The sequence below is a fragment of the Eublepharis macularius genome, chromosome 3 (assembly GCF_028583425.1).
Source record: "Eublepharis macularius isolate TG4126 chromosome 3, MPM_Emac_v1.0, whole genome shotgun sequence".
In the NCBI taxonomy this organism is placed as follows: domain Eukaryota; kingdom Metazoa; phylum Chordata; class Lepidosauria; order Squamata; family Eublepharidae; genus Eublepharis; species Eublepharis macularius.
The window spans coordinates 59,499,893-59,506,597 of record NC_072792.1 but is presented as its reverse complement, the minus strand read 5'-3'; positions in this window follow the sequence as shown (position 1 = coordinate 59,506,597).

Sequence of the window (6,705 nt, the reverse complement as noted above, 5' to 3'; positions counted from 1 at the left end):
CTCAGAAGCTAAGCAGGGACGGCCTTGGTTAGTAATGGGATGAGAGACCTCGAGTGAAGAGCAGGGCTGCAGAGGCAGACAATGGCAAACCACCTCTGTTAGTTCTTTGCCATGAAAACCCCGCCAGGGGTCTCCATAAATCAGCTATGACTTGAGGGCACTCTCCATCACTACCATGTGGGAAACAAAAAGGCACATCATGCAGAAACTGCTAATCCTAAATCACCTTTCAATCCCCCCACAAAGTGATCATCCACTTTATTGGTAGGTGTAGCTTTAAGCATCTTCCACATGGATTTTTAAAATAAAAATAAGCCAGATGAGCCATTAGTAGTTATTAAGAGAGCGGGTGTGTGTGTGTGTGTGGGGGGGGGTATTTGCAGGCACTATATTAAAAAATCCTGAAAAGCATTCTCTCTCTCCCTCTCTCTCTCTCTGTGGCAGTTATATCATCTGCAAATTTCATATACAGTATAGTAATTTACAGCACTGACCTGGATACCCAGCCTAGCCTGATCTCATCAGCTCTTAGAAGCTGAGCAGGATTGGCCTTGGTTAGTAATTGGATGGGAAATCTCCAATGAAGACCAGGTCAAAATGCAGCGCCAGGGAATGGCAAACCACTTCTGTTAGTCTTTTGCCTTGAAAACCGCAGCCAAGGTCACCTGGCTATGACTATAAATTGGCTATGACTTGATGGCACTTTCTGCCACCATAGTAATTTACAATATTGAGTGCCAGGAACACTGAATCCTAGAGAACAAAGTGGGCACTGGAAACAATTGTGTTTGTCAAGACTTGTTATAATGATGATGTCAAATATAACAGTTTAGCACAAACCACGCAAATGCAATTATGTAATTCCTTACAGATATAGATCCTCTAGCTTCTCTGAGCAATTTCTGCTAATAATTAGCAGTAATGATCAGTGCCTGTCTATTGTTAAGAAAATAGATCATCTTACTTCTGCCAAAAATTACAGTGTTTAAGACAAGTAAAATGGAAAAATCCTTACAATATAGACAAAAGCTGGTTCCCCATGGTATTGAATAATGTAGCATGATAAAAAAAAATATGGGCTTGTTCTTGACAGTTTTCTGATGCTGCAGTAGGGAGGAAGCACTTTACCTGATTTCTCTCTTCACTGCAGCCACACAGGTTTCCTGATCCTAAAGGGACCTTTTGGGGAAACGAGACTGCTGGGTGAAGGAAAAGGAAGAAAATTCCTTCTGCCTATGTAGAAGGGTAGTATCCAAGCCTCTATCTTTTTTTAAAAAAAAATTCATTTGATGTGAATGGCCTGTTTTTTGTATAAAAAGAATTTGTGAAGATTTGAAATGCACATAATTTTCATATACAAATCCCTCTTGTACAGTATTCTTATAAAAATGCTATTTTAATCCACTAGCATTTCATTTGCAGAAGATTCGTTTGACAGTTGTAACATAGCTTTCATACTTTTATTCATCCATGGGATTAACTAGATGTCCTGTAGGTTCTAAGTGGGAAGTATGAAGTGGATTTTCCTCAGCTTTGCAAGGAAAAAGGAAGGTATGTCAGTATTAATCTTCTCTTTGAATAGTTTGACCTCAACCATATTGTATCTCAGTCAATTCTCATAAACTTCCAAGACAAAATATTAATCCAAACTCAGGTCATCTCAATAGGCTGAACATGCAGTTACATCTAACAACCACCATAGAGCTGAGAAATAGAAACAGCCAGTGGCTCAATCAAATTCCTTCTCCCCTCATTACAAAATGTCTTAAATGCCTGGGAAGTTCTAGAAAGAGCACTCATATAACAAAGGATCACTTGGCCTTGTGAACTTATGCTGGACGTCCTACTGTTGCATTAATCATTTTATTTTACTTCACATAAAGTAGTTCTCACTGTGCTGAGAGCCTGGGCATAATAAAAGGTTGAACAGAGAGGTGAGGATGCCTTATATTTTTCTTGGCTTGCATATTTGCATATGTATGCACCACCCACAAATCAGCCACAATGAAACTGTGTGAATTCAGAGAACATAAGTAGTCTCATGGAGAATTTAAAGTTATACAAGTGATACAATAATAACAATAGCAGCATTAATAACTGCTTATACAGCACTCTTCTAGACAGATTAGTGCCCCATTCAGAGCAGTGAACAAAGTTAGTGTTGTTGTTATTCCAACAATACAGCTAGGGAGGAATTCTTCATACACTGACTTTGAAGAAAAACAGAAGATGAAGAACTGCGTAATAAATTAAAATCAAGAACAGATGACCAGATATCTTCCCTGGATCTACTGTGTGTCAATGTCATTGGGTGCCCTTGAGTTCTAAACTAAAAAGTCCCAGACTACTTATCCTTGCAGGGTATGGCAGCGATACATATTATGTTATAATAGTTTATGTTAATAAATTAACATAACCAGTTCGGAACTATTTCTTCTGTTCATTGGTGTTACCTTCCACTGGTTCCTTAATGCCTTTTAGGAACATATAATCCTTTTAAAGGGACAACTAGTCCAGTCAGAATAAGCCACTGATTGTCAAACTAATGCAGGCCTTGCTGACTTGGAATATTTAACTTCATCCTTTTCTTCTGTTTTTAAACTAATCCAAGTAGCAGACTGGGAATGTGAACAAACAACCAAGACAACAAGACACGACGTGCACAATCCTTTGAAGCCATCCAAAGAATTATGAGTGCTGTAAGACTGCTTAATGGTATACTCATATGACTGGCCAAGTCCTCTGTTCAATAAAATTAATCAGACATAATCAGTGCATGATATGCCCATAGGTATTATCTGAGGTGAAGCTGACAAACAGAATGCCACACCTTAGAAAAGAACAGTATCGAAAATAAGGATATGCCTCACTGATGTAAAGTTAGAATATATCAACTGAGGACAGGCAAGAGGGAAGCGAGTGTTCAGATAATCACATTTGATTACTAGTTTATGTAAACATGCCATTAGTACAGCCTTACTGTAATCTCATCTCTTTAATTCGTGAAATGCATCCAGTCAAAGCTACAGGACTTCTGCCAATTGTGTTTCTAATGTTATCATTCTACGCTTACTATGTACTTTAGATATCTCCTTCCATATTCTTATTGAAAATATTAACATAAATTCTATTTCACAGATCAACCAATTAATAACATCAAAAATATTATGTCTTTGATTTGATTGATGAGGCTATTTATTTGCAGTATTGATATAGTCTTTCTAGACAACTGTTCTCAAAGTTGTTTTCTTTTTTTAAAGGTAATTAAACCATCATCACAGATCTAGCATGGTGTGGTGGTTAGAGTGCTGCTGGTCTCTGATCTGGGAGACCCAGGTTCAAATTCCCACCTCTGCCACGGAAGTTCATTGGGTGACCCTGGCCCAGTCACACACTGTCAGCCTAACCTACCTCACAGGCTTGTTCTGATACAATGAAGAAGACGAAAACTATGTAAGCCGCTTTGGGTCCCCATCAGGGGGGAAAGGTGGAGCAAAAGTGAAGTAAATAAATAAAATAAAACAAAATATAAAAGCTAATAATGAATAAGAATTCTCTGCATCACCAAATTCAATCCAGGCATGATGAAGCTGGAGCTTTTTTTCTTTTCTTTTGTGGTGGTACTCACTGGTATTGAGCACTGGAATCTTTTTGGGAGGTTCTCCCAAATTCTGATGGGGAAATTTGTGGAAATCAGAGCAACTATATATACATGAGTACTGGTACCTTTTAAAAAAACCAAAAAGAACAATTCAGCAGTACGCAGTTGCTTCCACTGAAAGCTGCTAGATCTCTTGGAATGGTAGAAGACGTCCTGCAGGTAGTCCTCTACCCCATTAGTTGGCAGGGAGGAAATAAAAGGAAATTGCCAGTAATACCGATGTGGTATTGTAATTTCTGCTCTGACCCAGAAGTAATATCATCATGTGATCATCATGCTTTTCCTGCCCCAAGGCTACCTGCCAGCCCTCTACCATGCTCTTGGTCCATCCGCCAGGGCCTCCCCCTGGCATCATTTGCAGAATTGGGGCCTGGTTACACAACCTGGCTGGTCCTCTTCCTGCTCTGGGAGTGTTGACCTTGAGCAGTAGGGCCAACTCCTCCCATCATCTCCTCCATAGCCTGGATTGTGGAGCTCTCCTTTATTCCCCTCTCTGATTCCTAGCCCCACCCCAAATCTCTGCCCCCAGCGCTTGCTCCAGTGACTGAGCCATGGGCCACCACAATCACCTACACTCTGCCAGTCCTTTCCTCCAGTGACCCCAGCTGGAGCCCTTACTGGCCGGGTCTGGGCTGGACCTGCCCCCTGCGGCCCACTCATGTCCTCGTCCCATAATGCAGCTCCACCTGGATGCAGCAAACGTTCCTCTTGCCACCATGCAGCTTGGCTCCTTGGTGCAGCTCGGAGCTGTTGGGAGCCTGACTGGCCATTTGGCTAGGGCCTCTATGCTGGCTAGTAGCAGACAGCCTTCCTGAAGACTCTCACCACTTGCTTTCTCTGGGTGCTGGCTGATGACACCACCTCCTGTCACGGTGTCACTCACCTCTCAGCTATGGCAAGCCAGGCGCCACCTTTGTCATCCAGGCTGAAATGCTGGCCTCCAATACAGTTGCTGGAATCCCCTGGGAGGTCTTCCATTTTTGCAAGGTAGGTGGACCCAGCTACGGTTTACTGTCTGGTGCTCTGTTGTCCTGGCGAAGGGAAGGGTGGAAACAAGCCTTCCCAGGCACTGACCCTCCAGACAGTGATGTTCTAGCATTCATTCAAAACTCTATAATTAAACCAGAAATGATGTCATAGTGTCACTGGCGATGTCAGACAGTTGCTGGAGAGCCCTCCCCCACCCCGTGCTGGTAAGTTTCCCACTGGTCACCAGCCTTGAGCTGGCAACCCTGCTTCTACCCCTCCTTCTAATGTTTTCAGGCTTTTTTCGAATATTGCACTTACCACATAGAGTTTTCTATGTTTATGGAATGTATTCGTGAGCAAAGATTACCATTGGAGTGTGCAAAATGGAACAAATGAACAAAACCTACATTTAAAAAGTTGGTATCTCCCACCGGGTAGGCCAATTGTTTTGGGTTGTGATTCCATTCTGGAACCACTGGCCATTTACCCCGACTCGTTCTTACAGCCATTATATAAAGGACACTAGAGAGTTTATTAGATTAGTTGAAATCTTACCAATAGCCACAGATCAGGTCCTCTTGACAATGGATATCATTTCTCTGTACACTTCTATTCCGCATGACGTGGCTCAGGAAGTGGTCCAATTAACATTGTTGAAACATGAGGAACATTACCCATCCACAAAATTTTTGTTGTAGTTACTTGATTTGATTTTGGAGAAAAATTATTTTAGGTTCAGAGATTCTTTTTTCTTTCAAGTAAGAGGTGTAGCAATGGGTTGCACAGCTGCTCCTAGCATTGCCAACCTATTCATGGCACGGTGGGAGCAACAATATATCTGCAATCAGATAATCCCTTTTTTAGTAACATTTTTTTCAGGCGATACATAGATGATTTGTTTTTTTATTTCAAGGTCCTGAGCTGGTTATAGAATTCTGTAAATGGCTCAATACAACAGACGAAAACATCCAGTACATGTGGAGTTTTGATTTAAACCAAATTAATTTTTTGGATGTGGTAGTTTACAGGAGTCATTCTAACACCTTACAAATTCGTCCTTATAAAAAAAAACACTGACCGTAACTCATACTTAGACTTTAGATTGTTCCATCCAAAGCACTTACGATACAATATACCATATGGGCAGTTGCTTTGAATTAAAAGGAATTCCTCAGACCTAATTGACTTCCGTAGGGAGAGTAGTGAAATGGTGAATGGGTTCAGACAGAGGGGATACCCCGAGAGGGTTTTGAATTTAGCCAAGGAAAAAGCTGAGGCCATCTCTAGGGGTAGTTTGTTTGGTCCTAGCCGAGTGTCTAAGGTAGATAGGGTTAGGTGCTCAATGGAGTATACCCCTTTATCCAACTCTATTAAGAAGGTTGTCTTATGTTATTGGTCATTACTTACAGACGTTAAGGGCTGTGAGAATCCTCCGACTATTGGGTATAGGAGAACTAGGAGCATTAAGGACGTATTGGTTCATTCCAATATGCACCTTGATACGGAATCCAGATCTTCCCCTAAGGGGAATTATAAGTGTGGGCATTGTAGTATCTGCCCATTTATCATTTAGGGTGACCATATTAATTTAAAATCTCCTGTCAAACGTTTGCAATTCAATCATTTTTCCACATGCCAAACCACTGGGGTTGTTTACCTTATCATATGCCCTTGTCAAAAATTATATGTCAGGAGTACAATCAAGTCCCTTTGCACTCAGATTTTGGAGCACCAATCAAGAATCCGGAATAACGTGCTGGAGGCCCCCCTGATTGAATATTTCTTGGCAGTTCAGCATAAGGAACATGACATCAAAGTTAAAGTGTTATTTGTGGTAAGGAAGGGGTTGTGTCAGAATACACAGAAGCTTTTGCTACAGAGGAGTCAAGGAGCTGTACCGAGGTCTGAGAACCGGAGAGTCAGTTACAAATGGAGACAGGCAAGGGGTGGTTGGGGATGGAGCCGAGGTCAGGTCGCAGGAAATCCTTCAGAGCAAGGCAGGATATGAGGCGAGCCGCCGGGCGCAAGGAGTGTGAACAAAGTTGCTCCCATGCTGGGCTCTGCCCAGCGTTCTG